This window comes from Panulirus ornatus, chromosome 42 (assembly GCF_036320965.1).
Source record: "Panulirus ornatus isolate Po-2019 chromosome 42, ASM3632096v1, whole genome shotgun sequence".
Lineage (NCBI taxonomy): Eukaryota > Metazoa > Arthropoda > Malacostraca > Decapoda > Palinuridae > Panulirus > Panulirus ornatus.
This window is the reverse complement of record NC_092265.1, coordinates 17751716-17761106: the sequence shown is the minus strand read 5'-3', so window position 1 is coordinate 17761106 and position 9391 is coordinate 17751716. Positions and strand designations below refer to the sequence as shown.

The following is a 9391-nucleotide window of genomic DNA, read 5'->3' as shown; positions in this document are numbered from 1 at the left end:
TGTGGTAATAAAAAGAGTGTGGTTGAGAGAGCAGAAAAGGGTGGGTTGAAATGGTTTAAACATATGAAGAAAATGAGTGAGGAAGGATTGACAAAAGAGGATATATGTGTCAGAAGTAGAGGGAAGAAGTGGAGATCAAATTCGAGGTAAAAGGATTTAGCGTAAAAAGATTTTGAGCGATCGGGGCCTGAACATGCAGGAAGGTGAAAAGCGTGCAAGGAATAAAGTGAATTGAAACAGTGTGGTATGCCAGGGTCGACGTGCTATCAATGGACCGAAGAAGGGCATGTGAAACTGTAACGCAAACCATGGAAAGGTCTGTGGGGCCTGGATGTGGAAAGTGCTGTGGATTCGGTGAATTACACATAGCAGCTAGAAAATGAGTGTGAACGACTGTGGCGTTTTTTCTTTTTTTTTTGTCTATTTTCCTGTCACTACCTCGCTGAAGCAGACAGGAAAGGGGATGCTGTTTTCTATGGGACGGGGTAGCGCCAGAAATGGATGAAGGTAAGCTAGTATGAATATGTACATGTATTGGTGCATGTGTATGTATATGTACGTATATGTGCGTGTATGGGCGTTTATATATATATATATATATATATATATATATATATATATATATATATATATATATATATATATATATATATATATATATATATATATATATATTTTTTTTTTTTTTTTTTTTTTTTTTATAATTTGTCGCTGTCTCCCGCGTTTGCGAGGTAGCGCAATGAAACAGACGAAAGAAATGCCCCCCCCCCCCCATACACATGTACCTACACACGTCCACACACGCAAATATACATACCGACCCAGCTTTCCATGGTTTACCCCAGACGCTTCACATGCCTTGATTCAATCCACTGACAGCACGTCAAACCCTGTATACCACATCGCTCCAATTCACTCTATTCCTTGCCCTCCTTTCACCCTCCTGCATGTTCAGGCCCCGATCACACAAAATCTTTTTCACTCCATCTTTCCACCTCCAATTTGGTCTCCCTCTTCTCCTCGTTCCCTCCACCTCCGACACATATATCCTCTTGGTCAATCTTTCCTCACTCATTCTCTCCATGTGCCCAAACCATTTCAAAACACCCTCTTCTGCTCTCTCAACCACGCTCTTTTTATTTCCACACATCTCTCTTACCCTTACGTTACTTACTCGATCAAACCACCTCACACCACACATTGTCCTCAAACATCTCATTTCCAGCACATCCATCCTCCTGCGCACAACTCTATCCATAGCCCACGCCTCGCAACCATATATATATATATATATATATATATATATATATATATATATATATATATATATCCCTGGGGATAGGGGATTAAGAATACTTCCCACGTAGTCCCTGCGTGTCGTAGAAGGCGACTAAAAGGGGAGGGAGCGGGGGGCTGGAAATCCTCCCCTCTCGTTTTTTTTTTTTAAATTTTCCAAAAGAAGGAACAGAGGGGGCCAGTTGAGGATATTCCAAAAAAGGCCCAGTCCTCTGTTCTTAGCGCTACCTCGCTAACGCGGGAAATGGCGAATAGTTTAAAAGAAAAAGAAAAAGAATATATATATATATATATATATATATATATATATATATATATATATATATATATATATATATATATATATATATATATATAATATTTTTTTTTCTTTGCTTTGTCGCTGTCTCCCGCGTTTGCGAAGTAGCGCAAGGAAACAGACAAAAGAAATGGCCCAACCCACCCCCATGCACATGTATATACATACGTCCACACACGCAAATATACATACCTACACAGCTTTCCGTGGTTTACCCCAGACGCTTCACATGCCCTGATTCAATCCACTGACAGCACGTCAACCCCGGTATACCACATCAATCCAATTCACTCTATTCCTTGCCCTCCTTTCACCCTCCTGCATGTTCAGGCCCCGATCACACAAAATCTTTTTCACTCCATCTTTCCACCTCCAATTTGGTCTCCCACTTCTCGTTCCCTCCACCTCCGACACATATATCCTCTTGGTCAATCTTTCCTCACTCATTCTCTCCATGTGCCCAAACCATTTCAAAACATACTCTTCTGCTCTCTCAACCACGCTCTTTTTATTTCCACACATCTCTCTTACCCTTACGTTACTTACTCGATCAAACCACCTCACACCACACATTGTCCTCAAACATCTCATTTCCAGCACATCCATCCTCCTGCGCACAACTCTATCCATAGCCCACGCCTCGCAACCATACAACATTGTTGGAACAATTATTCCTTCAAACATACACATTTTTGCTTTCCGAGATAATGTTCTCGACTTCCACACATTCTTTAAGGCTCCCAGGATTTTCGCCCCCTCCCCCACCCTATGATTCACTTCCGCTTCCATGGTTCCATCCGCTGCCAGATCCACTCCCAGATATCTAAAACACTTTACTTCCTCCAGTTTTGCTCCATTCAAACTTACCTCCCAATTGACTTGACCCTCAACCCTACTGTACCTAATAACCTTGCTCTTATTCACATTTACTCTTAACTTTCTTCTTTCACACACTTTACCAAACTCAGTCACCAGCTTCTGCAGTTTCTCACATGAATCAGCCACCAGCGCTGTATCATCAGCGAACAACAACTGACTCACTTCCCAAGCTCTCTCATCCCCAACAGACTTCATACTTGCCCCTCTTTCCAGAACTCTTGCATTCACCTCCCTAACAACCCCATCCATAAACAAATTAAACAACCATTGAGACATCACACACCCCTGCCGCAAACCTACATTCACTGAGAACCAATCACTTTCCTCTCTTCCTACACGTACACATGCCTTACATCCTCGATAAAAACTTTTCACTGCTTCTAACAACTTGCCTCCCACACCATATATTCTTAATACCTTCCACAGAGCATCTCTATCAACTCTATCATATGCCTTCTCCAGATCCATAAATGCTACATACAAATCCATTTGCTTTTCTAAGTATTTCTCACATACATTCTTCAAAGCAAACACCTGATCCACACATCCTCTACCACTTCTGAAACCACACTGCTCTTCCCCAATCTGATGCTCTGTACATGCCTTCACCCTCTCAATCAATACCCTCCCATATAATTTACCAGGAAAACTCAACAAACTTATACCTCTGTAATTTGAGCACTCACTCTTATCCCCTTTGCCTTTGTACAAAGGCACTATGCACGCATTCCGCCAATCCTCAGGCTCCTCACCCTAAGTCATACATACATTAGATAACCTTACCAACCAGTCAATAATACAGTCACCCGCTTTTTTAATAAATTCCACTGCAATACCATCCAAACCTGCTGCCTTGCCGGCTTTCATCTTCCGCAAAGCTTTTACTACCTCTTCTCTGGTTACCAAATCATTTTCCCTAACCCTCTCACTTTGCACACCACCTCGACCAAAACACCCTATATCTGCCACTCTATCATCAAACACATTCAACAAACCTTCAAAATACTCACTCCATCTCCTTCTCACATCACCACTACTTGTTATCACCTCCCCATTTGCGCCCATCACTGAAGTTCCCATTTGCTCCCTTGTCTTACGCACTTTATTTACCTCCTTCCAGAACATCTTTTTATTCTCCCTAAAATTTAATGATACTCTCTCACCCCAACTCTCATTTGCCCTCTTTTTCACTTCTTGCACCTTTCTCTTGACCTCCTGTCTCTTTCTTTTATACATCTCCCACTCAATTGCATTTTTTCCCTGCAAAAATCGGCCAAATGCCTCTCTCTTCTCTTTCACTAATACTCTTACTTCTTCATCCCACCACTCACTACCCTTTCTAATCAACCCACCTCCCACTCTTCTCATGCCACAAGCATCTTTTGCGCAATCCATCACTGATTCCCTAAATACATCCCATTCCTCCCCCACTCCCCTTACTTCCATTGTTCTCACCTTTTTCCATTCTGTACTCAGTCTCTCCTCGTACTTCCTCACACAAGTCTCCTTCCCAAGCTCACTTACTCTCACCACCCTCTTCACCCCAACATTCACTCCTCTTTTCTGAAAACCCATACAAATCTTCACCTTAGCCTCCACAAGATAATGATCAGACATCCCTCCAGTTGCACCTCTCAGCACATTAGCATCCAAAAGTCTCTCTTTCGCGCGCCTGTCAATTAACACGTAATCCAATAACGCTCTCTGGCCATCTCTCCTACTTACATACGTATACTTATGTATATCTCGCTTTTTAAACCAGGTATTCCCAATCACCAGTCATTTTTCAGCACATAAATCTACAAACTCTTCACCATTTCCATTTACAACACTAAACACCCCATGTATACCAATTATTCCCTCAACTGCCACATTACTCACCTTTGCATTCAAATCACCCATCACTATAACCCGGTCTTGTGCATCAAAATCACTAACACACTCATTCAGCTGCTCCCAAAACACTTGCCTCTCATGATCTTTCTTCTCATGCCCAGGTGCATATACACCAATAATCACCCATCTCTCTCCATCAACTTTCAGTTTTACCAATATCAATCGAGAATTTACTTTCTTACATTCTATCACATACTCCCACAACTCCTGTTTCAGGAGTACTGCTACTCCTTCCCTTGCTCTTGTCCTCTCACTAACCCTGACTTTACTCCAAAGACATTCCCAAACCACTCTTCCCCTTTACCCTTGAGCTTCGTTTCACTCAGAGCCAAAACATCCAGGTTCCTTTCCTCAAACATACTACCTATCTCTCCTTTTTTCACATCTTGGTTACATCACACACATTTAGGCACCCCAATCTGAGCCTTCGAGAGATGGCGCACTCCCCCGCGTGACTCCTTCTTCTGTTTCCCATTTTAGAAAGTAAAAAAATACAAGGAGGGAGGATTTCTGGCCCCCCGCTCCAGTCCCCTCTATCGCTTTCCTACGACACGCGAGGAATACGTGGGAAGTATCTTTCACCCCTATCCCCAGGGATAATATACATATATATATACACATACACACACATACACACACACACGCACACATACACACACACACACACGCAGGGAAAAAATGAAATTGAGTGGGAGACGTATAAAAGAAAGAGACAGGAGGTCAAGAGAAAGTGCAAGAGTGAAAAAAAGGGCAAATGAGAGTTGGGGTGAGAGAGTATCATCAAATTTTAGGGAGAATAAAAAGATGTTCTGGAAGGAGGTAAATAAAGTGCGTAAGACAAGGGAGCAAATGGAACTTCAGTGAAAGGCGCAAATGGGAGGTGAAACAAGTAGTGGTGATGTGAGAAGGAGATGGAGTGAGTATTTTGAAGGTTTGTTGAATGTGTTTGATGATAGAGTGGCAGATATAGGGAGTTTTGGTCGAGGTGGTGTCAAAGTGCGAGGGTTAGGGAAAATGATTGGTAAACAGAGAAGAGGTAGTAAAACTTTGCGGAAGATGAAAGCCGGCAAGGCAGCAGGTTTGGATGGTATTGCAGTGGAATTTATTAAAAAAAGGGATGACTGTATTGTTGACTGTTGTAAGTTTTTTAATGTATGTATGACTCATGGTGACAGCAACTGAGTTTGGTAAAGTGTGTGAAAGAAGAAAGTTAAGAGTAAATGTGAATAGGTAAGTATATTTGCGTGTGTGGACGTGTATGTATATACATATTATGTGGGTGGGTTGAGCAATTCTTTCGTCTGTTTCCTTGCGCTACCTCGCTAACGCGGGAGACAGCAACAAAGCAAAATAAATAAATAGATAAGATAATATACATATACATATATATATATATATAATATATAATATATATATATATATATATATATATATAAATATATAAATATATATATATATATATATATATTAATAAATATAATAATATATATATATATATATATATAAATATATATATATATATATATATAAATATATATATATATATATATAAATATAAAATATATATATAAGATATATATTATATATATATTATATATATATATATATATATATACATATATATATAAAATATAAATAATAATATATATATATATATAATATATATATATATATATATGTATATAATATATATATATATATATATATATATATATATATATATATATATAATATATATATATATTATATATAATATATGTATAGTATATATTTTTATCTATTTATTTATTTGCTTTGTTGCTGTCCCCGCGTTAGCGAGGTAGCGCAAGGAAACAGACGAAAGAATTGCTCAACCCACCCACATACATATGTATATACATACACGTCCACACACGCAAATATACTTACCTATTCACATTTACTCTTAACTTTCTTCTTTCACACACTTTACCAAACTCAGTCACCAGCTTCTGCAGTTTATTACATGAATCACCCCCCAGCGCTGTATCATCAGCGAACAACAACTGACCCACTTCCCAACTTTCTCATCCACAACAGACTGCATACTTGCCCCTCTTTCAAAAACTCTTGCATTCACCTCCCAAACAACCCCATCCATAAACAAATTAAACAACCATGGGGACATCACACACTCCTGCCGCAAACCTATATTCACTGAGAACCAATCACTTTTCTCTCTTTCCCACATGTACACATGCCTTACATCCTCGATAAAAACTTTTCACTGCCTCTAACAACTTGCCTCCCAACACCATATAACCTTAATACCTTCCCCCAGAGCATCTCTATCAACTCTATCATATCCTTCTCCAAAGGGGCTAATGGGGAGGTGATAACAATAGTGGTGATGTGAGAAGGAGATGGAGTAGTATTTTGAAGGTTTGTTGAATGTGTTGATGATAGAGTGGCAATGTAGGGTGTTTTGGTCGAGGTGGTGTGCAAAGTGAGAGGGTTAGGGAAAATTATTTGGAAAAAGAGAAGAGGTAGTAAAAGCTATGCGGAAGTTGAAAGCCGCAATGCAGCGGGTTTGATGGATTGCAGTGGAATTTATTAAAAAAAGGGGGTGACTGTATTTTGACTGGTTTGGTAAGGTTATTTAATGTATGTATGATTCAATGGTGAGGTGCTGAGATTGGCGGAATGATTGCATAATGCCATTGTACAAAAGGCAAAGGGGACAAAGTGAGTGTAAAAATTACAGAGGTATAAGCTTGTTGAGTATTCCTGGTAAATTATATGGGAGGGTTTGATTGAGAGGGTGAAGGCGTGTACAGAGCATCAGATTGGGAAGAGCGCTGTGGTTTCAGAAGTGGTAGAGGATGTGTGGATCAGGTGTTTGCTTTGAAGAATGTAATGAGAAATACTTAGAAAAACAAATGGATTTGTTGTACCCATTTATGGATCTGGAAAGGCATATGATAGAGTTTGATAGAGAATCTCTGTGGAAGGTATTAAGAATATATGGTGAGAGGCAAGTTGTTAGAAGCAGTAAAAAGTTTTTATCGAGGATGTAAGGCATGTGTACGTGTAGGAAGAGAGGAAATGATTGGTTCTCATGAATGTACGTTTGCGGAGGGGTATGTATGTCTCATGGTGGTTTAATTTGTTTATGGATGGGGTTTTTTAGGGAGGTGAATGCAAGAGTTTTGGAAAGAGGGGCAAGTATGCAGTCTGTTGTGGATGAGAGAGCTTGGAAGTGAGTCAGTTGTTGTTCGCTGATGATACAGCGCGGGGGCTGATTCATGTGAGAACTGCAAAGCTGTGACTGATTTGGAAAGGTGTGAAAAAAGAAAGTTAAAGGAAAGTGAAAAAAACCCAAAGTTTAGTACATAGGGGTTTAGGGTCAAGTCAATGGGAGGTGATTGAAGGAGAAAAACTGGAGGAAGTGAAGTTTTTTAGATATCTGGAGGGATCTGGCAGCGGATGGAACCATGGAAGCGGGAAAGGGGCATAGGTGGGGGGGGGGGGCGAAAATTCTGGGCCTTTAAGAATGGTGGGAAATCGAAACATTATCCCCGGGAAAGGGAAAAAGGGGATGTTTGAAGGAATGTGGGTTTCCCAAAAATGTTGAATGGTTTTCGAGGCGTGGCTATGGAGAGAGTTGGGGCGCAGGGGGATGGATGTGCTGGAAATGAGATGTTTTTGGGCAATGAGTGGTGTGAGGTTTTGATCGAGTAAAATAACGTAAGGTTAAAAAGGGGATGTGTGGAAAAAAAAGAGCGTGGTTGAAGAGCAGAAGAGGGTGTTTTGAAATGGTTTTGGCACATGAGAGAAGAGTAGGAAAGATTTTACAAGGGATAAAAATGTGTCGGAGGGGGAGGGAACAGGAGAAGGGAGACCAATTGGAGGTGGAAATGGATGAAAAAATTTTTTTTGTGGGTCGGGGCCTGAACATGCAAAGGGTGAAAGGAGGGCAAAGAAATAGATGAATTGGAGGATGGGTATACCGGGGGTTTACGTGCTGTCAGTGGATTGAACGGCATGTGAACGGTCTGGGTAAAACCCTGGAAAGCTGTGTAGGTATTTTATTTGGTGTTTGAGAAAAGTAATAAAGGTATGGGGGTGGTTGGGCCATTTTTTTCGTCTGTTTTCCTTTCGCAAAACCCTCGCAAAAAGCGGAGACAGCGACAAAGTAAAAAAAATAAAAAAATAAATTTTTATATATAATTTTTAAAAATATATTATATATTTAAATATATTAAAAATTTTTAAAATTATATAAAAATATATATATTTATATAAAATATATATATATAATTTAAAAAAAAATTAAATTTGTAAGTGTAGCAAATTTTGGAACTGGAGAAGGCATATGATGGAGTTGAAGAATGCTCTGTGAAGGTATTAAGATATTGGGGTGGGAGGAAGTTGTTTGAGCGTAAAAAAATTTTTATCGAGGATGTAAGGCATGGTACGTGTAGGGAAAAGAGGAAAGGATGGTTTTCATGAATGTAAAGGTTTTTCGGGAGGTGTGTGATGTTCCATGGGGGTTTTTAATTGTTTATGGATGGGGGTTTTTAGGAAGTAAGCAAAGTTTTTGGAAAGAGGGCAAGTATGAAGCTGTTGGGATAAGAGCTTGGGAATGAGTCAGTTGTTGTTTGCTGATGATAACAAACGCGGTGGCTGATTCATGTGGAAACTGCAGAAGGGTGGTGACTGAGTTTTTGGGAAAGTGTGTGAAAGAAAAAAAAGTTAATAGTAAATGTAAATAGAGAAAGGTTTTAGGGACAGTAGGGTTGAGGGTCAATCAAATTGGGAGGTAAATGTAATGGAGAAAAACTGGAGGAAGTAAAGTGTTTTAGATATGTGGGAAGTGGATCAGGGCCCCCCCGGGTGGAACCATGGAACGAAGTGGGTCATAGGGTGGGGGAGGGGCGAAAATTCGGGGGGCCTTGAAGAAGTGTGGAAGTCGAGAACATTATCTCGGAAAGCAAAAATGGGTATGTTTGAAGGAATAGTGGTTCCAACAATTTTTGTATGGTTGCGAGCGTGGACTATGGA

At 39.9% G+C, this 9391-nt stretch overlaps 1 protein-coding gene across 1 annotated transcript in view; it reads left to right on the top strand.

The window, feature by feature from the left end:
* LOC139761947 (organic cation transporter protein-like) overlaps positions 1–9391 on the top strand; it is a 145038-nt gene that overhangs the window by 868 nt on the left and 134779 nt on the right. The gene's annotated exons all lie outside the window — the stretch shown is intronic.